The sequence below is a fragment of the Pteropus alecto genome, unplaced genomic scaffold (genome assembly GCF_000325575.1).
Source record: "Pteropus alecto unplaced genomic scaffold, ASM32557v1 scaffold161, whole genome shotgun sequence".
NCBI lineage: Eukaryota > Metazoa > Chordata > Mammalia > Chiroptera > Pteropodidae > Pteropus > Pteropus alecto.
This window is the reverse complement of record NW_006432943.1, coordinates 856,311-883,428: the sequence shown is the minus strand read 5'-3', so window position 1 is coordinate 883,428 and position 27,118 is coordinate 856,311. Positions and strand designations below refer to the sequence as shown.

Sequence of the window (27,118 nt, the reverse complement as noted above, 5' to 3'; positions counted from 1 at the left end):
CCTGCTTTTTCTGGCATCATCTGCTACCATCTCCTCATCCCCAGTCAATTTACACTGACCTCCTTGCTGTCCCTCTAAAAAGCCAAGCACATACCTGCTTCATGGCCTTTGCATTGGCTATTTCCTTTGCCTGAAACTTTTTCTTACGTATCCACTTAAGTGCCCTTACTTGCTTCAAACCTCTGATCAAATGTCATCACATTAAAATAGCTCTCCATGATCATGTTAAAAAATTATAGCAAGCCATCTCCACCTTCAGCACTCTGCATCCCTCTTTTGTTTTTATTTTTATCCATAGACATTATCTATATCTACAGTATATATTTACTTCTTTATTGTTTGTTTCTTTCCATCACAGTGTTGGGGGTGAGTCTCTATCTCCTTTTTTTTTTTTTTTTTTTTGCTGTTTTCCAGCATCTAGAACAGTGGCTAGAATGTTGAATGTGCTCAGAAAATATTGATTGAAATTCATTCATTGTAAAAACAACGGGGACAAAATAGGACTATTTACACACACATGCATTACTTCCTTCACCTTACTTTTGCCATCTCTCTAAATAGCTCCACTATCCACTCCAGTTGCTCAAGTGGAAAACCTGTGTGTCATCCTTGGTCCTGTTTTTCCCTCATACCCCACATACCATTCTTCAGGAAGTCATGCCCACTGTATCACAAAATAGATCCCAAGTCAGGCCACTTTCTCACCATCTTTACTGATAAATCTCTAGTTCAAAACTTGAGGATCTTTTACCTAAATTACTGCTTTCTAGTAGCTTTCTGCCCCCTAGTTGCTTTCTGCCAGTAATTGTTAGTCTTGACATCAACCTAGCAGTCAAAGTGATAATTCTAAAGCATAAATCAGAGCACACCACTTTCCTACCTCCAGGCTTCCCAATACAACTGAAAAAAATCTGAAGTACTTACCACAGCCCACAGGCTCTGCGTTAATGGCCTCTGGCTGCCTCTCAGGTCTCATGTCCCTCCATCCTTTACTGTTTACTACGCTCCAATCATGCGATTCTTCTTTCTCTCTCTTAAACATGCAAACCTTTGTTTATTGCTTTTGATGTTCTTTCTTCTTACAATACTCTTTTTTTTTCATACGGCTGCCTCCATCTCACCATTCAGGTCTTAACTGCAGTAACATATCCTCCAAAGTGCTTCTCTGACAATTCTAGCTAAAGTTACTGATCCATTCTTCCATTCTCTATATATTGCCCTACATTTTAATGCTTTATAGAACTTATTAGTATGTGAATGAGTGAATGAATGAAAGAATGGATGAATGAATGAATAAATAGATAGATAGATAGATAGATAGATAAATGGACAACTTACATATAATCGTCTCCTCTACTTTTTTACTTCCAGTAGAATGTAAACTCTTTGAGGGACATGACTATTTCTCTGTTATTCTCCATTATATTCCCAGTGTCTAGAATAGTACTTGGCACATGATATTACATATACAGTAATGATTTGATTACTGACTTCATAATGTCTACCAACATTTATTAAATAGCTAAAATGCACTTTTCTCTGTTCAAAATATGAAGGCTGTATAAAAGTGAAAGTAATAAAATATCTATACTATGAGATAAAAAAATAAACAAATTATTGAAATGCAATGTGATATTCTCTGCATTACTCTCCATGCTTCCTAAACATAAACTACATAAATTACTAGAACCCGCTAGTCTATTAGATTGAGCTATTAGGCTGTATAGTGAGTACATCACCCTGTCATTATGACATATGCCTGAACTCCTTAATGTTTTTGGTTCCTGTCATTTTGACAAATGCAAATTTCTCTTCACTAGCCTCATTGCTTCAAATCTCTTCTTCCACTTAATTCAAATTGCATCTTCTAAAATCTCTTTTTATCACCATGACTACCTCGCCACACTCCTTAAGTTCTTCCTCTGATTTCGTAGGTCTTAATAATTCACTTCAGAAAGTGCTTGAGTGCTTACGAGCACATTGAGTGTGTACATCTTGTCTCATCACTCAAGGCCCTGCATTTCTATACCCACTCTCTCGTTTCTAAGCAGCCCACTTCATTCATTATTTCATATTTTTCTCTCCCTTTGTCAAACTATTTAGATAGTATTTCACTTCAAATACTGCATTCTTTGCTCCCACTTGCTCAGCCAAACCCAACTTCAGTCTGATTAACAGTAAATTCCTAGATAACAAAATACAGATCATAGGAAAGCAGTTAAATTAAACCTCATCCTAATACAAGTTCCTGTGAAACAATATCCTATAGTTGTCATCAGTCCTTAAAGTCATATAATATCACAGTTCTTGTATAATACTAGTAAAAATATTTAATAAGAAAATTCTGATTAAAAGTGAGCTGGCCTGAATTTAAAAATTAAAAAGTCATTTATTTTTTAAAATAAAATGTTATCTTGAGACTGTTTTCTGAATAATTGTATATTATAATTCAAAGATTATTATGAGTATCTTGAGGCTATATCAATTTATAAAAGTTTATCATTTTAAATAAGAAAAATGCAGATATTATGATAAAATACCTAAATGTTTTTGAAAAAAAATCAAAGTATTTTAAGTGTATTACATGAGTCAATTTATTATAGCGTCCATTTAGGCACAAAAATTGAATGCAAAATTCTAGTATGTTCTAATTCCAAACTAGAAATTTTAGATTTTATTATTCAAAAGTTTCTCAGCTTTCTGAAATATGAAATGAAGAGATTAATTTGACTTTGGGTGCTCAACATTTTAGTACATTTCTTAGGAGCTCATTTTTATTTACTCCATTATATTCTCAATGTCTAGAATAGTGTGCATGGCACATGGTATTACATATGCATATCCATTTAAACAATGAATAAATTTTACAATCATAAATAAAATTTTAGGAAGGTAAAATATTGTTGTAGTCCAGTATAACTAAAATTTTGTGTGTAGAAGAATAGAAACATTAAAAGATTCCTAGACTCCAGACAATTGTAAAACATGAAACTGGGGATGGGTGAAGCCAGGTCCTAAGAAGTCCCAAAGGCTTAAATTCTTTGACTCATATAGAAAAAACAGTATAAGATAAACCAAATGTCTTTTGTTTATCTTTGTGTTTAAAATTAAGATGGTATTCATACTTACTCTTTTGACCCATTTTCCTATACCATTTTGAATACACCATAAAAATTAAGAATTAAAATCTTAATTGAGGTAAAATTGACAGTAAAACATACAGAACAAATTATAATTTGATGATTTTTATATATACACCCTGAAACCACCACCACCCCAAAAAATAAGGAATGACACCATCATCCCATAAAATTACTTCATGTCACTTCTAGACCATCCCCACATTCCCTAAGCAATCACTGTTTAAAGTTCTATCACCACAGATTAGTTTTGTCTGTTCCTACACTTCATAAAATAGAATCATGCAGTGTATAATTTTTTATGCCTGGCTGACTTTTCTCAGAATAATGTTTTCAAGATTCCTACATGTCGTGGTATGCATCAATAGTTGATTCTTTTTTATGAATGCATATTATTCCTCTGGATGAATAGATCACAATTTGTTTAACCATTTACCTATTGTTAAATTTTGGGTCATTTTCAGTTTGAGACAATTATGAATAAAGCTGCTATGAACATTCAAATATAAGTCTTTTGTTGAAATATGCTTCTTGGGTATATAAATTTGGGGCAGAGGAGGTAAATAAATATCTACGAGTGGAATTACTGGGTCATAGGTAGGTACATGTTAACTTTTTAAGAAACTGCCAAACTACTTTCCAAAGTGGTTTTACTATTTTGTCCTCCCACTGGCAATAGATGAGAGCTCCAGTTGCTCCACACATCGCCAACATTTGGTAGTCAGCTTTTTAATTGTAGGCATTCTAATGGGTATAATATGGTGTTTCATTGTGGTTTTAATTTGTATTTCCCTAATGACTAAAAATGTTGATACGTTTTCAAGCGCTTATTGGCCCTTCCTATGTCATTTTTTGTGAAGTATCTGTTCAAATCTTTTGCCCAATTTCTTTAAATGGTTTATCTGTCATTTTATTATTGATTTGTAGAAATCGTAAAAAATATATTCTGGAAACAAATTCTTTGTCAGATTTTATCCTGCAAATATTTCTTCTCAGCATGTGACTTACCTTTCTATTTTCCTAGCACTGTCTTTGGACAATCAAATTTTTTTTAATTTTGATTAAGACTGATTTTACCAAATTTTTTCTTTTATAATTAACAGTTTCTGGTTCTTGTATAATAAGTTTGGCCCAACCCAAAGTGTAAAATATATTTTTTTTTCAGAAGCTTTATGGCTTCATCTTATATATTTAAATCTATAATCCTCTCAAATTATTTTTTGTTGGTATGAAATGGAGCATAAGGTTTATTTTTTCATACATTAACATTATTAAATTTTAAGCTAAATATTGTGTGAGAAACATAAAAACGCAACACAATTAACGTCAGCACTTAAAAATGATCTCTTTTACATTTACTTGTTGTTGTTATTGTTGTTGTTACTACAGCTCATGTTTGCACAAGAATAGTCCAAGCAGAAGTGAGCTAAAAATGGTTCACAAACCTAGGGAAGACAAAGCACTTATGCCATTTGCCTCTGACCGAATACCACTTTTTCTGAGGATATTTACTGAACAACCCAAGCTTAGGAGGTTTCATAGGCAATCTCACACATCCTGGGGTCAACATGCATATTAAGCAAATTACATCATCTGCTGCTCTTATGAAATAACTAGCATTGCCACTGATCTGACCGTCCACCCAGAAGTCCACTTTAGCCACTATCTGCAAAATGTGCAGTTATCCTTCTGGATAGTTGCTCTATGGCATAGTCACCAGCCTTCTTTTTGATAGATACCACCATATTATTTTGCAGCTGTCATTTAAATGAGTACACCACAATGCTATTTTGCAGATACTTTTAAAATTCTACAAAATAAAATAATCAACTGAAAACTAATACTTTAACATATCTAATTATAGAATCTTATTATTTTACTAAAATATTTCTATTTAATTTAGGTACACACCACCATTCTTGCTTTAGGGAAACCATAAGCTCCTCTATAATAAAAAGAAAATAAAAGCTGTGTGAGTGAAGAATTTTATCTCGCCCAAGGACTAACAAGAGAAAGACGATTGTTCTAAGCGGCTAACTCAGCCAAGATGTAAACTGCACTTATTAGCAAAATCTAAAAAAGTTTCAAAATAAGAGTTTGCATTTTATCCTATTCTAAAATCTTGTCAATAAAATCAGCCAAGGGAAATACTAAACATGCTTCGCTTCACTTGTATCTTTATAGCATAGATGTTAACTGGTTCGTGACTACAAGGTCAGTAAAATAATTCAGGAGAAGCCAATACAATATTGTAGCGGTGTCACTGATGTCCAGATATTTTGACTTATTTCTAGGAGTTACCAAGTCTCATTCTCTGAGCAATCAGGTGTTTATATGTATACTGCCTGTATCATATTTGACTTTGATATAGCACTATTCTAAAGTATTTTGGAATAGGGAGCTAATTTTTGTGTAAAACTCAAACACCTGGTACAAAGCACTGTACTCAAACAAATGCAGCAACCAAAAATAATCAAAAGTAATTCTAATTCCTAGTTTTACTTCTTGAAAAATATTAAAGGAGATCCAACTTACAACCCACTTCTTTAAGTTCTCTCTTTTTTTCTTATTCCTATTGACTTCCAATTTTCCAAACTCCATAACTCTCCCCACTCTCACTTTCAACTCTCTTCCTTAAAACTTCTCCCCTATCTTTCCATCTCTTGATGGGTCTTTCTCTTTCCTTTCCCTCTTCCTTTCTATCCCTTGCTGCTCTCTTTTTCGCTCAAGACAGTATCTTCATGCAAGCACCCATGCATGACTGTTGTTCAGCCTCTAAAGATTGTGCTATTCTGCATAGTATATCAGTTAGGCAGAGGAACAGAGAAAACCTGACTCCTTATACCTTAATATTTTCTGTTTCTGTCACATACACAAAAACTCTCTTCAGAAAATCTCAAGATATTTTAAGTTACTCAGCATTCCAGTGTACCTTCAGCTAGTAGTTATCTGTCAATCAAACTTGACAGAAAGATCGAGGTTAAAGCAATTTTCTCAACTAAATTGAAGATAATAAGGAATTTGGCTTGGGGCTCTGTCTGCCAAATTAAAACATTTTCCAGTGAACACCAAGTCTCTCTAAGGCTTTACATGTATAAACACACCTTACTTGTCTTCCAAACTGATTTCACTGGCATTATAAATTTTCTCCACTTTAACAAAATGAAAGATCTTGATTAAAACAAAATTAAATCTATGATAATAATTTTGTTTGGTCATTGGGTGAACATGTACCAGTTTCTTCACAGAATATGCAATTCCGATCATGATGGATTCTGAAAGAATCACTTCAAATTACATTGTCTGATAAGTAAGAGAAATATAAAAGCCCATATCTACATATCTACTTAGGAAATAAGAGTCAAGCTGATTTTGCATAAAACATAGAGCCACTAGGTGTTCCACCGCTAGAATATAAAGGTCACAACTTAAAATAATCTATACAATTTTTCAGGTAAAAGTGAAATCTGTGACAAGGAAATGATATAGTCTACTGCTAATGGGTGATTCCAAATAATTAATTCTATGTGATCCATACTTGGATAATCACACTTAAAATCACATTTTTTTCAAATGTGGAGGACCCAAAGGATAATAAATACTAGAAAAGAGAAATACTTCATCTTGCTAAAGGCCACTATAGTGCAACATCTGCCCAGGCTAAAAGATTCTAAAAATCAAATATGATTTCGCTACTCTAGAAAAGACTTATGAGAGTAGAAGTGCGAAATCAATAATATGTGCTCTAGTTTCCAAGGTGTAAAGATACATGAATTTTGAGTTTTAATTAAAAATCCATCTCTTTCAGGAAGCTTCCTATGATAAAATTAAAGCATTTCCATCTTATTTAGTTTCAATGTTTTTAGCACTCTGTTCACGTTTGATTTGGTGATTAAATAGCTAGTATTAAATGATGTCTGTTTGACTTCTTTGATGTCAAGCAAGCCTATAAGCTATAGGTGTATAGGTTGTTTAATAAGTATTATAATATTAAATAAATATTTTGATCTTTATTGTCATGAAATTTTTTTAACTATAAGTCTGAAAAGTATGAAAATTTCTGATAGAAATTTTGTAGCCTATATTAAAACTGTTAAGATTTTTTCCTTATTTTGCTGAGTTTATGTAGTTAATTCATATTTATATTATGATTCCTTTTTCTATGATCAATGATCTTCTAGTTCTTCAAGATTACCAAGCAATGTTTCTATATTTTCCTAGTACCTAACTCTTCTATCCACTAATAATTTCAAACTTATCTCACTCTTATCAAATCTTATGCCCTTTCCCACCAACTCCTAATTCTCGGAAAATAATTTCCTCTCCTTATTCATGGAGAATATAGAATCCGTTTGTACTAATCAGGGTACAGTCTAAGCTGCTATAACAAAGAGGCCCTAAAAACCAGTATTTAAATAAGATAAATGCTTATTTGCTTCTGACATAATATGCAAAGGTAGATAGACAAGCAGTTTAAGGTCTGTTCAGGAGGACAGCTAGGACCACAAACTGACCCCTCACATGATGAAAGCATGTCGTGTCCAAGATCAGCTGCCATTTAGTCATTTTTCAGCCAAGTGAAAAAAGAAAGGGCAATCGGGGCAAGCCGCTTTACCTTTCCCAGAAGATGTAGACATTATTCCATTCACGTTCCATTGGCCCAAACATAGTCACAAATCCATACTTAGCTACAAAGGAGGCCATGTGCTTAGCTAAAATTCAGGGCATTCAATTACTAATAAGAATAAATGGAGAATAAATACCAGAGGATAATTTGGCAGTCTCAATCAAACCAATAGATAGGAATATTTCAAATTATTTCCACAAATTATAACTTCTAACACTAACCATACACCACAAAATGAATAAATAAATAAAGTACTTGGATCCATAACCTTCCTTCTTATTTCTTTTAGTTAGTGGAAGATCTATTCACCCTCCTTTTACCTTGAACCTATCTTATCTCATTTTCCTTATCTCATTTATTCTCTTTCATCTATAACTTCAAATGCTCCATATCTGCAGGCTCCTTCCCATCAAAATTTGCAGGTTTAGATCTTTTTCATTTCTGTTGTTTAATTCCCTCCAGCTACTTTCTTCTATAACCCTTCTCATAAATTCAAATTCTTAAAAGATTCCTTTAAAGTAGACAGACATGCTGTTCTATGAACTAACTTCATCAGAATCACCTTGGGAACATTCTAAAAATTCAGATACCTGGGTCTTAGTCTGGGGAAAGTCAATTCAGTAAGCCTAGCATGGCATAGGATCTGTATATTTAAAGCCCCCAGATGATCTTAAGTGCACACAGGTTTAGAAACTCTCCATCTATACTTCCTCAGCTCTTATTCATACACTTAATTCTGTTTCCATCCTTACTAATTCACTGGGGAGATTATAAAAATTACATCTCTATCCATCTGTTTAGACAGGCTAGAAAATCACAAGTCACTCTTGACTCCTATTTCTCCTTCTCTGCCCACTCAACATCACACTAATCATTAATCTCCTCTGTATTTCTAAAGATAACATTTATTGATTGAAGATTACATTTGCCAGTTGAAGCACTTCATACATATTAGCTCCTTTATTTCTCTTAATCCTAATTGTCTGGTACTATCATTATCACCAGTTTATAAATGAGACACTGAAACTCAGAGAAGCTAAAAGATAGCCCAGCATCACAGTGCTAGCTAAGTGGCAGCACCAGGATTTAGAAAGTCTGATTCTGAGTCCATGGTCTCAATTCTCAACTGCTTCGTTATTCCTTAAATATCTTTGTAAATTGCTCAGATCTCAACAACTTAGTTTGTACCACATCATCTCTCCCTTGGCTTAATAAAGTGGCCTCCAACTAGTCGCTAAGGCATCGCTCTGTCTTCTCTAACCAGAGACGTGTTCGTTTTATCTCACTACAGAACCTACTCGACTCTGCTCACTAGAGCACACTATGTCCATCCCTTCTCATCGTCACATTCCGTGAGACCATAGGTAGCTTTAAATCAGCATAGTGGAAATATTTACACTATAGAACTGGGCAAATACAACAAGCCAGGGCTGTTAGTTCCCCTGAAGAGCCAGTTTTAAACATTTGTTGACACACTACTGTCTCCAATTTATTCATTGCATACCAGTCACTTTTTAATCCACAAGGTTAATCATGATCACCTGATCAATTTTTCAAACTTCATAAATCTGGGCTAACTGTCTCCTTTTTATATGCTCTTAGAAGGCCTTAAACTTCTTCATCCTACCAATTATCACACTGCTACAATAGCCTGTTTACTTGTTTTTATTCCCCCATTAGGCTAAGGATAGAAAGTACTTCTTTCATTGTAGCCCTAAGCACTTGAAACAATGCCTACCTGACACATAATTAGTGTTTAAGAATTATATGTGGAATAAGTGAATGAAGGAACAAATAAACGTGCTTTTCCCAAATACTTACCAAATATTACTCTTCTTTAGCAATATCCTCATTATCCTTTATTCTCAATTCATAAATCGTACATTTCAGTACTTTATGGATTACAGATCATCTATCCATCCCCAAATCATACTTTTAAAAAGACAGCAATAAACCTGACCACGCTTTTAAATATTAGAAATAGCTACCTTCATCAAAGTCACTAAAAATGCTCTTTTGCATTTTATTTGCTCATATTATACAAAGTTTGGCTTGGAATAGAATTGTAGCCTCAGCTTCCTCTGTGCAAGTCTTCTGGGAAGGAAAGTAGCTCTTAACAGCTGGCTTCTATAGTTGGAAAAATGCCACAAAAAAACTGAATATGCTGCTGTTCCTTAAAATAAAACTCTCAACTTCATTCACGTAATTAATGTTGCTTTAGGAGCTTTATTTTCACAGATGAGTACAGCATAATAAATGCAATATATGAATTTCATCTATAACTAAATTTTTGACATAATCTGCATCTAAATTCTATCCCCCAAGAAAGTTAACAAAAGTTCAATGTGTTTTTAATTATATGTGTCACACACACACACACACACACACACACACACACGCACCAGTCTTTTGATTAGAATAGCTTATCTCAGCATCTTAGAGCCTCTTTTTCAAGTGGTAGTACTTTCACTAACTTCCTTTTATCTCATATTCAAATATTACTTCAACTATCTCTCAACTCCTATTTTAATTTAGAAGCCTGTTCGCTGACATAGTCTATTCAAATATTAAATCAATTTTTTAAACAAAAATTGATCATTAACTGTGTACCTAACTCTGTTTTAGGCAATGAAAAAAAAAAAGAAATGAGAATATCATAGAAGATTCCTTCCCTCTGGAAGCTTATATTACAGTAAGGGAGAAAGATGAAACATATAAATAAATAAACTACATACTTTCAGAGAGTAGTAAGTGCTACAGTGAAGGAAGTCAATGTGATGGAAGGCAAATGTGCCAGGTCAGGGAGTGGGCAGGACAGGATAGGCAATTTTAGATACAATAATTAAAAGAGGTTTCTCTGAAGGGATGACATATAAATTCTGATGGCAAAAAAGACATTCAAAGGTATATTGTAGTGAAAGGGATTCCAAGCAGAGAGTATATGTAGTAAACTCAAATGAATATTAATTTATTCATTGATAAATATTAGTGTAGTATGACAGAGAGAAATGACAGAATAGTGATTTCAAATCAGTCTTCTATCATATTTAATTTTATTTTCTTTAAGAAAATACACACTTATAATGTTAATTATAAGCTTATTAAGCTACCAAAATGAAGTCTCTGCACCCAGAGCTGGGAAGAGATGTACAGTGGCATATCGTTATAGAGTAAGTAAATCGATGACACAGATACAACAGACATAAATAACCTCAAGAGAATGAATAAAATAATAACAATAGTAAAGTGTAATATAAATCATTGAGAAATGATGAGTCTTGAGTTTTTATTATTTTCAATAGTATGTAATTAATTGTGAGTTTATACAATTTAATTTTAAATAAGGACTGTGTTTAATAACCAAGTAACAAAACTTAGAATTTAACAATTGGTTCTTGCAAGCTGGTACAAGCCAGCTCCAACACAGCACTACTGCATGATTTCTTAGAGTGAGGGATCTTTCATCAGTCCAGAAACCAAAAAGGATCTATAGAAATATTTATTTTTGTGTCCTGTTCCCTGCTGCTAAATGGCTTTTCTCACTTCCCCGTCACTCACCACAAAACAAAACAAAACAAAACAAAACAAAACACACAAAAAAATTGTAGACATATATCCTGGTAAGTAAACTTAGTTATTTTTTTAAATTTTTATGAATTCGTATACATTATTGTTAAGATTTATTTATTAATTCAAGGTTCTGGGATCCATACTAGCTCTTAGCAGTAACAAACTGATAAAATTGTTTAAAAGCAATCATATAACAAACTTAAATTTAAAACTGATTACTAAGATGCTTTTTAAAGTGCCTAAACATTGAGATAAAAAGTAATGATTATGTGACTAGATGGCTAAGCAGAAGGTAACTTTTAAAAATGCTAAGTTCTTTTCGCAAAAGCAAAGTACACAAGAATGTCAAATAACCAGCATTTTACCATGTTCCAAGTTGATAAATATAAAAGCATTGCTAAAACTGTTGCACACTAAACACTGACTTACATGAATATGTAATTTTATCATTTTCCTACCTTTAGCCACACTTTCGCTATCACTCATCTAAATTTAATTTTATTAACAAATGGTTTACCAAACATTAACAATTTCCACTGTCTGTTAGAAGCCTGGAGCAAATGGTACCATTTATTTGTAAGAGCAAACAAATACACACAAACAACATGTAATACTATTTCTAAAGTTGTCAAAAATTAAGGAGAGTTCATTATTGGTTCTCTAGTATAAGGAGTAAAGAGTTTAATAATAATAAATTATATTCAGTATACAGTTTATTTTATATACATAAAACACAAAACTATAAAATCATTATTGTTTCCTAAATATGTATTTCAGTTAAAACCAAAGCTAGAAAAGACTGTGGGCTTACACAGAGACTATTGCAAAGTAGTTTTCTTTAACAATAACTTGTCTGCATTATCATTTTGGCATATGTTTTACTCAATTTTATGTATGGAGAATTTGTTTTAAATGAGCTGTATATAGTATCATAAAGTCTAGGCTAATTGCCAAATTGGCCGGAAGCCCTTACTAACAAATGTAGCTTTCAAGAACAGCAAAAGAAGTGGCCTGGATACTCATTAAATTGACAGAATTGGCTATAATTCACTAACTCCCTAGTGTGGTACTACATTTTGTATCAGAATAAGGATTGCCGTTGGCTATGGTATCCACTCCAAAATGGGGACATAGTGGCCTGCTCATCTTTCACTAAGCTTATTAAACATCAGATGGAGCATTTAGTTGTGTGTGGTTGAAGGAACAGATTATGTTCTAAATCATAGAAACTTAGTCACTGAAAGGCAAGAGCAAGTTATATATGGTCCATATGAGTTAGAAGTTTTGCAATATCACAAAACCTGCTAATAAAAAAAATAAAATTTACTAAATACTAGAAATGTTAATTTAGCTAACTTTTTAAAAGAAAAGTTATAATTAAAAAATAAGACATAGCCACCTTAAGTTATCAATGTTAACATCACTAATAATATGACATATTGACATCATATACTCCCTGACTGAATGCACTAAAAAGTGCATTCTTCCTCCACATTCGTAAGCTTGATTTAATCATAAAATAAAACATTTTAGACAAGCTCATTAAAGAATGTTCTGCAAAATACTTGACCGTTATTCACCCAAACTATCAAAGTCACAGGAGACAAAGAAAGACAAACCTACACAGATTGAAGGTGATTAAAGAAATATGGTCAGGAAACACAAGTAGGATCCTGGATTAGATCTTGGAACACAGAAAGGACATTAGTGGAAGAACTAGGCAAATATGATTCAAGCCTGTAGTTTATTAATAGTTATGTATCAATGTTAATTTCTGTTTTCGTTATTGTACCATGGTTACATAAAATGTTAACTTTAGGGGAAGCTGAGTAAAGACTGTATATGGAAATTGTACTATCTTTGTAAATCTGTAAATCCAACACTACAAGTGAAAAAAACGACATGAATTTACAAAGTATAGAAAAAATAATAGATATTACATATTTTATCATCAAACAAACATTTGATTGTTGATTTATCATTTTCTCCTTTTCTGTCTTTTCCGTTTCTTTTTTTTTTTTTTTTTTTTTTTTTTGATTAAGCTTCTGAACACTCATCCTTGGAGAAAGCACACATTCTGCAACCTGAGTGCCTAGCTTCAAATTCCGTCTCTACCATTTACTGTGTGATTTGGGGCAAGTAAACTTCTTGTGCCCAGTTTCTTTGTTGTGCAAACGGGAAGAATGATACCTGCCACATAGAGTGTTGTAAGAATAAATAAATTAATATATGCAAAAAACTTAGAACCAAGAGTGGATAAAGAAGCAGCATTTGACATAAATATCAAAATAATTTGGAGGCAGGGTAATGTCTCCCACTCTAGAAGGCAAAATGGGATAACTCTCTCTCTGTTTACTCCCTTGCTGTAATAAAGCCGATATTACTGGAAGGTGGCTCATCTAATCAGATGCTTCTGACTGGAATTTTGACTCCTGAGAGGATAATATGTAAAGGGGAAGCATTAAGCAGAATCAAGCAGGCAGACAGTTCCCAGCCCCAGCATTCTAGCCAAACTCTCCCCAGCTGAAAATCAGGCTGTGCTCTCCACTGCCTACCTTTTTTTATCCTGGCAATCTTCTCACCTTGGATCTTCGATGCTTCTCTGCTTTGTGAACCAGCATATGCCCTTCCAACAAATCCCTTTGCTGCTCAAGTTAATAAATGTTGGATTCTGTTATTTGCCGCCAACCACAAACATGGTGTATGTGTGCCCCCCTGATACTGTTACCCAATGACTCAGTTTCTAAAGTCTGGGAGGACAGGTGTCCCTAAGTCTTACTTCTGAAAACATGGTCTTCGGATCACACTTTAACTGAAAACTCAACAATGAGAGCTTTGAGACAATAAGTTAAAGACAAAGGAAATCCCACTGGAATGTAGGGTCCTTAAGGAAGGGGACACAGTCTTTCAGCTGTGTCCTAACTGCTCATCATGCAAGTTCTCTCCAGTCTCAGTATAAATAGTAAATAAAGGTGGACTCCTATTATTCATGGGGATTTAATTGACTATTGATTGGAGTGATGCAAAAAATGGCCCATAGTTTGGGTTTGTTCTCAAGACAACTCATTGTACATTAAACACTAAAAATTCAATCTGTACCCTTCAGTGGGTGCTTCATAAAAATACTTTGATAGTAGAGAATGGCAACAGTATCTTTGCATCGTACGTGTGGAACAAATCATTTGAGAGATGGAATAATTATTGAAAAGCCTAGATTACCACATAAATTTGATGCTATTGATAAGAACTCAGGAAAAAATTATTGGGCCTTATAAGAAAAACTCAATTAAAAATTTAGATTATTGGGTTACAGAGTTAAACTACTCCTTAGGCTTAGATTGCATAAGATTTCATAAGAAACTATAACATAATATTCACACAGTTAATTTGAAAGTGCAAGCATAACTCTCTACAACAGTTTGTGAATTTAAGGTATAATGAGTATGCTGTGCACTCACTGCTAATCAAGAATCAAGGATTCTAATCAAAAATCATTCCATTAGTATAATATATTTAAAGAGAATCTCTCAAGGCAAATATTGTATTTTAATTAATCCTAATGTAATTCTGATAATTTCTTGGACTTGCTGGATATTTATATAACTGCAAACTGCTGAGAAAAAGTAGAAACAGCAATGAAGGTAATTAACAAACTGTAGTGCAACTATAAAATAGTAACAAAAATGGGAAACTGCCTGGGTAAATACATACCTAAAAAAATACTTTAAATTTTCCCTAGTATCAAAAGGGAAGACTATTCCTACCCATCCCTTAGAATTTCGCTTAGAAAATCTGAAATTTTAAATTCTTTCTCTGTGTTTTTGAGATATACCTAAATCTTTTTAAAAGCTTAATAAGCCTCATGCCAGTTCTGCATCCAAGTAATGTATTTCTTGGAGGTCTCAGAGCCATTTCTTTGAAATGTGAACTTCGAGGAGAACGGATGGCACTCCATCTCTCTGTCTCTGTGGGAATTAAACCTAGGTACTTGGCTTCATGATATTACTACCTGCTTGTCATAAAAACACAAGAAGTTTTATTTTTTTCTTTGATAAAGATAATTAACATGTATGTTATGAATTGTATCTGCCTCGCTATATAAAACGGTGAAGTTTCTTTTCCCCTTTGCAATCTCCTTACAAGATTGCTCGTGATATACATCTCAGTCTGATTTAATGCTTAATCAAAAATAAAACAGTTTCATTCTTTTCTACACAGATGAGAGTCACTGGGGTGGCAAGAGATTTTATTTTTAATTCTATTTCCCCAACCCAGTTTATTAGTGATGAGGTACAGCAGGAAAAATTTCTATGAGAGCTAATAACTTCTCTCTGAACAAACCCATGCTCAGTTCTGGAAGCCATGTAGGATATGCCATCAGACACAAAAACATTAAATAAAACAAAAACTGATCAATATAAGCTATCAACAGTGCTGAAGGTAAAAAGTAAAACAAAACCCTGAATAATGTGTTTTTTTATGTTAACTCAGTATCACTCTGATAGCAAAGTAAGGCACAGTAGAGAAATGTAATTTCAACACATAAGAGAATAGTGTCCTTATGACATGATAACAGACAATAAATGACAATCACTTTGAAGGAATTATATGTAATGTGGTAAAATAAATCACCCAGAAGCCTGGAGCTCTGCCAATTTTAACTTTTTTTTTTTTTTTTTTTTACAACATTCTGTAAAGGTGCCAAGAAAAATTTTCGATGTTAAAGGTGATGGTGTTGACAAGAGTGAGTGATCATAAAGTTTGCATGCTTAGATGTATGATTTTGTACAATGGGGGAAAAAGTGTATTTATGATGTTTTGTACAGATAAGAAGCTCTTTTGTAACCACACCCAGATTTCACTTATAGCTTTTTCTTTGATTCGAGCTAGTTTTGCCTAGATAATGGCATTGTGACTCACTTGCTTTTTTTCTGCCCTTATCCTTCCACCGTTGTATGCCTACTCTCTCAATCATTAAGCCTTAGGACATAAAGTTCTGGCCAGTGTCAAATATTTTAAGAATAAAGCCTCAGGTCTGTGGATCACGAGGACAATAAGTTTCGGTTATACTAAGGATGACATCTCGGCTTTAGGTGTGTTTCAGTCCCAGACCCATCAAGGCAGAAGAGCCCCATCAACCATCAGACCAGATGGGATGAACCTGTGGCTGATTCCAGAACCAGACATGATGACCAATTTCCCAGCCCCATCCAATCAGTAGCGTCTACGACTCCAACTCTCTGTTTCCATGACTAAGGATTTTTCTCCTGTATAATCTTGCCCCTTGAGACACCCAGGGAGCAATAGCTCGCCTGTGTCTCTGGGACTTGCAACTCTCTAATAAATCTTTACTTTCTTTGCTGCACAACCCGCATGTAACTCATTGACTTAGATGCGTGCGGGGCAGGTGGGCCCCTTTGCTCCGGAAACTTTGACGGTTAGTTGTTTGCAGTACAGGTCATCAATAAAAGACATTTTCACATCCGTTTTTCTATTCTTGTATACAAGGTGTATGAAATAAAGAACATTTCCTAGACAGTGCTCTGTTGTATACCCCATGACATATTATTTATATTTCATGAGGAAAAATGGGGTATGGAGGTTCTGTGGTCAAATCTGTGAACCCCCCTCTTGAAGTTTTACAATCTAGGTAAGTACATCAATGGCTATGAGTAGATATGCAGTAAATAAACCCAATCAATTAGAACTCAAATCATTTGACTATGCATTCTCCTCCCTTTTCACTCATTCGATAATAATAATAATAATAATAATAAATTAATAATAAAAGTAGCTATCACTTATTGGGCACTTACTATGTGTCACAATTTTATGAACTAGTTCACATGCGAGACTCACTTAATCCTCATGCAAACCATGTAAGGAACATACTGTCATTATCATCTCCATTTTACAAATGAAGAAAGTGAGGCTTAGGAGGGTTCAGTAACTCACAGTAGGTCATCCAGCTTGTGGTAGAGGAAGAAGTTGAATCTAGAAAGCCTGCCTCTAGCAACTTAGCTCAGCTGTCTCTCTTTCCTTGGTAGAGAGCTGTGCATACTCAGTCTCTTTATTATCTCAGGAAGGTAAATGCTTTCCTTTCGATTGGGCTCAGTTACTCCTCTGAATGATTCCTATTCCATGGTTGGTTGGAATTATGTTCTCTGGTTTCCATACCTATCATTTGCTCTGTCATCATTTCATCATCCCTCTCCTCTGCATTTTGGCAATGCTTCTCAAATGTGTCTTCCACAGTACTCTGTGCTTCTCTTTCCTCATCTAGATCATAAGAATAATACTACCTATCCCATAGGTTATTGTGAGCCTTTAATAAACTAAAACCTAAAGTGAAAAGTTCTTTGAACAGCAGCAACCAGTTTTTGAGTTGGTAGATCTTTATTTTTGCCAGGGTATGAAGTGACAAAGAAACAAAGGGTCTTCATATCTAGCTTCACAAAAGCACATTTTTTTCTTTCTTTCTTGCCATAGAGACTATCTGTCGCTTCTTTCAGTCTAGTTTCCATGATCATGCAATGGAAAGTCCCTTAATATTTTAATATTTAGCAAAAGGAAATTGTCAGTCCTTGTTTTTGTTTCTGTTCTGACTTTTCGTGTTTTCCTCTTTTTTTTTTTTTTTTTTTTGTAGACATTTAAGTTGGAAGGTGGGAATGAATGCATGAAAAGAAGCCAGAAAGATGCAATTTTTAACCAACATCATGGAATCTTGCTTTTAAAGGATAATCTCCAACAAAATTTGCATCTTCTAAAAATAATTCTGAGATTTACCTTTCCATTTCCTTCTTAAAACTCAAGGAAATTTACTTATTTGAAGAGAGCAGTTATATAAGTTCAGTGCCATTTCATTAATGAATTTCAGAGAAGCCTAACATCTGTATAGTTACATCCACTTTTAAAGAACTGTATGTGCCAACAAATCGAATCACTGCCAGCTGTCAGTTTGCATCCCTTGATTTATATTATATAGCAGTAGATTACAACTGAATTGCTTTACACTCTTGGATCTGAAGCTGACTTTTCAGTGCCTGGGGCAGCAAGGATTGTGGAGAGGTGGTCTAGCACCACAGAAACTCTGTCATTGCTCTCTCCTGTCACTGCATAGAGAGGAAGCATTACTAAATAAATAATAATAATAACATAAATAATAATAATTACAGCTAACGTGTATAGTGTTTGCTCTGTGTCAGGCATTGCTTTAAGCACTTTATATATATTGACTCATTTAATTTCATTCTCATAGCAACCATATGAAGTAGGTTATATTATTATCCCCATTTTACAGATGAGGAAATTGAGGAAGAGAGCAGTGAAGAACTTGCCCAAGCTCACACAGCTAATAAGTGGCAGGGCTAGTAAATAGTGCAACACAGATTCACATCCAGGCAGCCTGGCTCCAGAGTTATTGCTCTTAATCTCAAGGCTGTACTAAATGAGGGTGGCGTGGAATTCCTCAGGTATGTTAAGGATGGGGTGGGGAGGAAGTCATCATCTTTAGCGTATGCTCCTCCTTCCAACTCCTATGAGTAGCCTTAGGCAGAGTAACTCTATTGTTTTATTGATGATACTTCTCAGTGTCAGCAAAGACTAATAAGAAAATAATTTAAAGGCTAAACCAAGAGGATTTTGAAACTGATGGACAGAGAGCAAGTTAGAGCCTGTTTGGTAAAATGCACTTTTAACAGAAATAGAGAATCAGATCTGCCTTCAGGGACCTTAAGCTCCATTCAGGAAAGACAAGACAAGAGTGTAACACACCATTTTGAATTCAATGAAGAAAGTTTGATTTGCTCCAGGTGTTATAGGAGGACAAAGGAAGAGCATTTACCCAGCTGCAGAGGAAAGATCATCAAGGAAAGCATAAAAGAGCAAAATCCATTTTTTAGAATCATAGACCAATAAAGCCAGTATTTACCCTTTATAATCAATCGACAAAAACATTTTAAAGTGTTGTCCGTGCTTGTCAACAGTTAAATAAAAGCACTGTCACTGTGTTAGAGGTGATTCTAGTTTTCAGTTTTCTAAATATCTATTAATGATGAGCTATTTCTACCAAAATTCTTATTCACAAACTTCTTGTTTTTTGCTCTTTTTTTTTTCTTAACCAAAAATAGATCATATAAACTCTGCATGCAATCTAAGTATATTCTTGCTCTTTTCTGTATGGTAATCTTAAAAATAATCATCACCGCATAGGAAACACAGCTGCCATCTTTTAGAAAAGAGTCATAAGTAATGGTTTATTCTACATTTCTAAACATCAGGTGTTCTAAAATTCTCAAGAGTCACATTAACTTTATTATCACTAAATGTTCTAGATATAAAGCAATTTTCATTGTTTAAATGCTTACATTAAAATTACTTCCATTAATCTATAAATTGCACACTCTTGCATAAATCTACCTAACCTATTAAAAAAAACAATTAAGCACTACCAGATATAATTTAAGTTAAGGACGGTCTTCAATAATGTTGGTGATACTTAGAAACACACTATAAATTGGAAATTGTCTAAAAATCTTATCTAATGTGTCCGCATCATTCCTATTCTTGTGATAAAAGTATGACTCACTGAATTGAATCATCGAGGCTTCTAAATATATAAAAAACAAAATCTAACATGAGAAAATATATTAGAATAAAGATGCTGAATATATACCGTCTTCTCAGTTTACCACTGGAGACATAATAACCCAAGGAAATTGAGTAAGCTATGGAAGAATGGCACGGTGGGGAAAGACCTGGACTGTGATGCAGGTATCCCAACTCTAGCTCTAGTGTTGTTGCCTCCTGAGCTCTGGCCCTCAACTTTATCACGGATAAAGGCATTGGACTAGATGAACACCAGTGTCAAACTCTACAAAATCAGGTTCTAAACTCTGCCTGTGTTGTCTTAAATTCTGCATTTTATGTCATGTGGGAAATTGCATAGAGTCTAAAATGTCATGTAGTTTCAGAATATCATTCAACTATTTTCTAAACCAGAAATGGGCTGCATTTTATCCAGTGCAAGATAACTGATCATAGCAATGCGACTAGCCTAATGCTTTGGGGAGATACTAGAGGTTCTTCAAATTGCTTCTTTAGGGAACAATAAGACTAAGTGATCATTAATTCATTCAATACACTTTTATGAAGCACCCCCATGTGCCCAGGCGTTTTCTCAATATTCACAAATCAGAGATGAATGTTAATGGTCTTTTCCTACCAGGGGCTCATAGTCTAATAAATGAGAAAAATTACTTCCAATTAAGACACAGTTTTTTTAGTGCTATGATAGTGCTGTAAATAGGGTGCTATGGAAGCTCAAAAGAGAGACCTTGATTCATTTTTCAATAAATGAATATATAAATTCAATAAGTTTTACGTGAGATGTAAGATTAAAAAAAAGGGCTGTGGAAAGCTCCCAAGTTTTAGCTTGAACAACTATGTAAATAATGATGCCATTTACTGAGATGGCAAAGGATGAGGTAAAGAAGGATGGGAAGTGGGGCTGAGAATAGAAGTTTAATTTGGGACATATTAAGTTTGGGATAAGCATATGGGATGTCAAATAAGCAATTAAATATATGAGTTTGAATAGAGTGGTCAGAAAAGTCAGGGTTGGTAATATAAATTTATATGTCTTTATATGTAGTTAGCCACAGGATTAGATGATCTGATATAGAAAGTGGAGAGAGAAGAATTATGATAACTGAGCTATAGAGAACTCCAACATATTAAAATCACGGGAAGGAGAAACCAACAAAAAAGCCATCAGTAAGACAACAGGAAATCTGGGAGAGTGGTGCCAGGTAGTAGAGTGATCTCCTGCATCGAGAGCTGTTAAAGCAGGTAAGTCACATGAAAACTAAGAACCGGCCATTGGACTTAATGTGCTGTTCCTTCTTCCTGGAATGCTACCTTAGATGTTCACATAGCTGGCAAGTGAACAAGTCTTCAAGTCTTTACTCAAAAGTTATCTTCTTGATGATGCTAGCAATGGCCACTCACCCTATCAAAAATGTCAACTCACTCTCTCAGTTACTGGTATTCCCTTTCCCAGCTTTATTCCTTCTCCCTAGTATTTGACCACTATGTAATAGGCTCAATGTTTTACTTACTGTTTATTTCCCTCATTGGAATAAACCCATACAGGGATGTGGGTCTATTTTATTCATTGCTGTTTCCTTAGCACCAAGAACAGTGCCTGGCACCCAGTGGGCACTCAGCACTCAAAAATTACTGATTAACTGAATAAACAAATCTAACAATCACTATATTAGATCTAGGAGCTTTACAAAGTTGGCCTTTTTATCTTTTTAATAGACTTTGAGCAAAGACTCATCTTCCTGTACTGAAAAGCAAATGTGTAAAAGAAAAAGACACTTGCAAATTTTTTGGAAATGTTGAAAAACTAGCTTGCTAAAAGTCTATTAGATATTATGTAAACCATCATGTAGACTTTGATGATGCAAGAATACATAAGGGAAGCCACTTTAAAGAAACATTCAGTCTGGTGGTGACTGAAGACTTGTGAATAAGGAAAACTATAATATAGTATACATGCTAACATAGTAAAGACCACTAGAGGCCTAAAATAAGTGCAGTGGTGCCCCAGACAGGTGGAGAACTGGGTCAGACTTTACCTGTGCATGACAGAGACACAACACCAGAAAAAAAGTTCAATTTGAGTCATTTTCTCACTGAATAGTTATCGACATCTCAGCACCATTTTAGGCATTGGTGCTGTCCAAGAAACACCTCTTCCTAATGGAATTCAGTATAGCAGGGTTTATCTTTTACCTGTATGGAATCAGTACTTCAAAAAGGCAGCTGTTGAAATACTTTATAGGTCCAGAATAAGCCAATTTTAGATAGACAAACTACATATCACATTAGCTATACTGGAGCAGCTATATGATATTCTGATGAATAGGTCTTAGTAGAAATATCCAAGTACACTCCATTGCTGGCCCAATAGTTACAAAATGTACAATGTTTTATTTGAGCAAAGGCAGTCAACTGAGCTGTACATACTTTTTTTAAAGAAATGCATTTAACTTTGTCATTTCAAACTGAGACATGGCACTGGAAGGCTAGATGCTAGGACCAAAAAAAAAAAAAAAAAATGTAAATTATAACATTTTGGCATAAAATTTTAGTTTTTCAGATAATTCATTTCAAGTACCAGCTATCTCCTACATCATTTTATATGGCACTCGTACTTGCAAACTTCCAAACTAAAAGGACTCCAAGGAACTGAATGTCCTTGGGTTAAAGCAGGAGAAGAAAAAACAAATTTATTTCATGAAGGCTAATGCTACAAATTTCTATAAAATAAAATATTTGGGGCTGAAATGTAAACAAATATATAGATAGTCATATAACTTTTTAAAAATAATTTCATAAATTTTTGTACTTATATTGAAAGAAAACTTCAGGCCATCATGCTTTCCTCAGGAAAGATAACCATTACCCTGGACCTTTCCTCTTATCTTGCTGAGCCACAGTTTTGTTCCACTAATTGAGTCCTGGAGAAAAATGCTTACTTCTCAGATTTTACAGTGTTGCTAATTCTAAAGTGTATTTATATGGAATTAATTCTTATAAATTAATCAGGAACATTTCGAGGTTTTCACCATTTGTCTAATTATTAATTCTTTTTTAAAAATGGTATCCAGTGGATATCAATTCAAGTTGGCAGATTAAGTAAATGCTATGTTTGCCTCCTCTCCTAACCACATCAAAATTAAAACTAATCTGTAGAACAACCATCATTTAGAATTGCCTGAAGTCTAGCTGAACAGCAGTTCTACAACTAAGGACATAGAGAAGCCAGCTCGAGACTGGTAGGAGGGGTGGAAATATAGAACAGGCTGGTCCCACATCCCGATGTAGTGGTTAAAAATCAAGAGTAATATTTCAGCCACAGAGGTCCCCTCAAAGGAGCAAGGGGTCCCAGCCCCATACCAGGCTCCCCAACCCAGAGTTCCAGTACTGGGAAAAGAAGTTTCCACAACTTCTTCCTGTGAAAACCAGCAGAGACTGTAGCTGAGTGAGACAGAGGGTCACTGCAGTGCCAGGTGTTCCTTCTAATGGGTCCATGCAGCAACTTACTCACTGACAGGCTGGCTCACTCTGAACTCCAGCGCTGAAGTCAGTAGCTCAAAAGGTACCAGGGACATATGGAAATGAACTGAATTGTCTGGCTGCAGGGAGAGGATCGGAGAGGCAGCTTCCTCCCAGACAGTGCTGGCAGAAGCCACTGTTCCTTTGCTGAGCCCTCCTCTCTCCTGGCATGTAAGCTTAGGCAAGTGCCACATCTGAATTTCCATCAACCTGGCTAGCACTGGTCACCCTGCCCCGGTGTTTCCCTGAGACCCTGCCCGACCCAACTTGCAGGCCCATCCAAGCCACTTCCAGTGTCTTTTCCATATAAATGACCTGTCTTAGCACATGCTGCAGACTTTCTTAAAATCTCTCAAAGGTTCACAAACCCCAAGCAAATAGCATCTGGCCTCAGGTGCCCCATACCTCTTGCTAAGCATCCCCAAGCCTGGCACTGGCAACAGTCAGTATCAGTTCTAGGCTTGGCTTCTCCCAGGCACATCCAAGCCCAATGAGGGTGGCAGTCACCTGCGGATCGCTTGGTGGCTCATGCCAGGTGGTCCTAGACAAGGTGCAGGCTGTGGCTGAACTTGGCCTATGGCAGAGCCCCTCCCAAGAGTTCAAAACACTGGTTATAAGGATGGGTCCATGCAGCAACTTACTCACTGACAGGCTGAGAACTTCAACAAAGAGATAGAAAATATAAAGATGGAAACAGAAAATGTAAAAAAGAACCAGTCAGAAATAAATAATAAAATAACTGAAATGAAGACTATAGTAGAAGATGCCAACAAACATAGTCAACAATATCATAACAACTATGCATGGTATCAGATAGATACTAGATTTATTGGGGTAATCACTTTGTAAGTTATATAAATGTCTAATCACTATGTTGTTCACCTGAAACAAATATAATATTGTATGTCAACTGTAATTAAAATTATTTAAAAAAATAAAAATGGTGTCCAGCATTTTATTTCTAATAAAAAGTTAAAAAGAACATGCAGAAATGTGTACAACTGAGTGATGTCCAAGACAGTGTAATATGATATTGATTTAAAAGATTATTAAGAAAATGTAATTCTTCCCTCTACATCTCTAGCACAAAATCATAAAAGGATGAAATATAATCCTCGTTTTACTCTGTCAACAACACATGAGAAGAAAAAGAACTTGTATGTGGACGAGAAGATTACTGGGATCCACTGTGTTTGTAGTATAGAAATAATAGATGTGCTCTGAACAGTGCTGACAAGTCCAAAGGTAGGAATGGCTTCTGCAGAGAGATTGTGTAGGTGGGAGGGGCAATAAAACCACTTTAGAGAAAGCTGTGGTGGTTTGTGATCTCATAACTATTTTTATTTCCCTGCCCAGGTTGTCACTCTATACCCCTCCTTTTATGAGAAGGACAAATGATAAAACCAAGTTGGCATAAGATGTTTTGTCGAGAAAGCCACTACCAAGTTACCATCTTTCTTAAATTTCCTTCTCTCCATAGTTACAAATGAAACTATGGCTATGGCTTTAGTACGCTACATTAAATAAAATTACTGAGTCTTCAGCAAAATGTAAAATCTATTTCATGTCCTCTCCTTAAGAAGGAAATAAAGTGTGAATATATTTCTATTTTAAAAAATTATTGTGCCAAAATATCATTACTTAAAGGGTCAAACTTTCAGGTAGATGAAAAAATCAAATGTACGGAATTATTCATTCCCGTGAGTTCCAAATATGTTAAATGTTCACTGTTTCTCGAGAAATAAAAACTTAGAGAACTTCTCTAATTATTATGAAAGGGGATGTTGGCATAAGCCTGTTTCTACCAGGTCAGGTCTTTTTGGTCGTCCAGGTTGAAAGAAGAGCACACAGTACTTCTGCTTTCGAATGAGTTTAATTTACATTTTCTGCCTGGTGCTAGTAACATTACTGGTTCCCAAATTATATTACCCTTGGCTTTCACCTCTACATTATGAAGGCTGCTCATTATGAACATCTGAAGCTCTCTGCCTGAGGGCTTTTCTCTGGCCAAGGAAAGTGCTCAATCTATGTGCAGGACAAGCCAGGAATGCAGAGGGATAACACTTACAGAAGCAGCTCTCAACAAAAGATGAATGAGGAGTCAAGAGATAAATATCCAGCTTTCTTACTCCTTAATTGTGATAGCTCTGAGGTGTGCTAACTCTATTCTACCTCCCAGAGTTCCTCTGCAGGATTGAGCCCTTTTGTATATCTGGTACATGAGTTGATAACATACCATCTAGTATCTTCTTTCCCTTCCCTTTCTCACTTCCCACTCTCCCACTTATGTTTCCTGGAATCACCTCCCAAATGAACTACCCTGCATGTAAATCCTTGCCTCAAAGTTTTACTTTGAGAAAACCCAATTTAAAACACTCAGGCAAGAGTTTTGCTCCTAAAATTAGTTAAGACCAGATTTACGGGAAAGAGAGAAGTGCAGCAATGATTAATTAAAAAAGAAGAGCTGAGGTCTCAGAAGTAGGAGGAAGGAACAGAACCTCCCATTTGAAAGAGTACCAAGGAGTTAAAAGGAGCCAACCCTGGATGGCCCAACACTGGGCACAGCCCTAAACAGAGAGATTGACACTTTTTGCGAGGGTGAGACATGAAGAAAAGCTTTACCTCTCTGATAAAATGGAACCAAATAGAACCAAGAAATTTCCCTATTAGATGATATGAAGGAGAAAATTATAAAGCAGTACTGACTGGTGAACATAGAACTGAAATGCAAATATAATTTTCTTTGCCTATAAACTATTTAAATGGCACAAGAAATCTCATATCACAGACTTAGATAAGACAAGTGATCTAAACCACTCTAAGAAAGAAAAACGCCAAGTCTCATTAAAGTTAGAATTTTTAATAATTTCTCATAACATTTTTCTTCAATTATAATAAATGATGAGAATTTCTTATATCTCAGTCATTGATGACCCTGAATGTACATTTCTAATTATTCCTTAAAACATTTTCTATAAATTCTATTTATAGGACCTCTGCCTTAAGAAAAATTGACTTTTTATATCCTTATTAGAAAAGATCATTCTGTCAGCCTGCCAAAACAATAGTTGTCAAACTTGAGCATGCATTCAAATCTCAAAAACACAGATTGCTGGGCCCTAACCTCAAAGATTCTGATTCATAGACCTGGAGTGGAGCCTAAAATTTATATCTCTGATGAATTCCTAGGTGTAGCTGATGCTGCTGGTCAGGGTACCATACTTTAAGTGCCACTGATTAAAGTATGGTATTTAACATTTAAAATATTATAAGCATCTCTGGCTTCCTTTAGCTGCTTTGTCTTTCTTGTACTACTTATATTCCTAATCCCTGGCACAAGGTAAACTCTCAAAAATATTTCTTGAATGAATGAGTTAGGTTTATTTCTAAAGTCATACTAAAGCAATCAGACATCATTATATCCATATTGAATTTATTACCACTTACAAATTTTGTAAATGAAAGAGATGTTCATAAAATTCAGCTTTAGTTTTTTGTTATTTAACAAATCGAGGCTTTGATTTTATACCATAAATAACAACAGGTACTAAACTACTCAAATTATCCAGAGCTAGTAGGAAAGTTGAACTGATATATAAATGATTAATTCAACTCAACAAAATGCTAAATGACATCACAATTTGCTGTACCAACC

At 34.8% G+C, this 27,118-nt stretch overlaps 1 protein-coding gene across 24 annotated transcripts in view; it reads right to left on the bottom strand.

Moving 5' to 3' along the window:
* Nucleotides 1-27,118, bottom strand: part of MAPK10 (mitogen-activated protein kinase 10) — a 437,658-nt gene that overhangs the window by 199,891 nt on the left and 210,649 nt on the right. Inside the window, exon 1 of one of the 24 annotated variants that reach the window (XM_025043835.1) lies at nucleotides 13,893-13,951. The exons of the other annotated variants lie outside the window; for them this stretch is intronic. The gene's annotated coding sequence lies outside the window, so the exon portion shown is untranslated. Of the gene's footprint in view, nucleotides 1-13,892; nucleotides 13,952-27,118 lie in introns of those variants that run through there. 24 annotated transcript variants of the gene reach the window in all.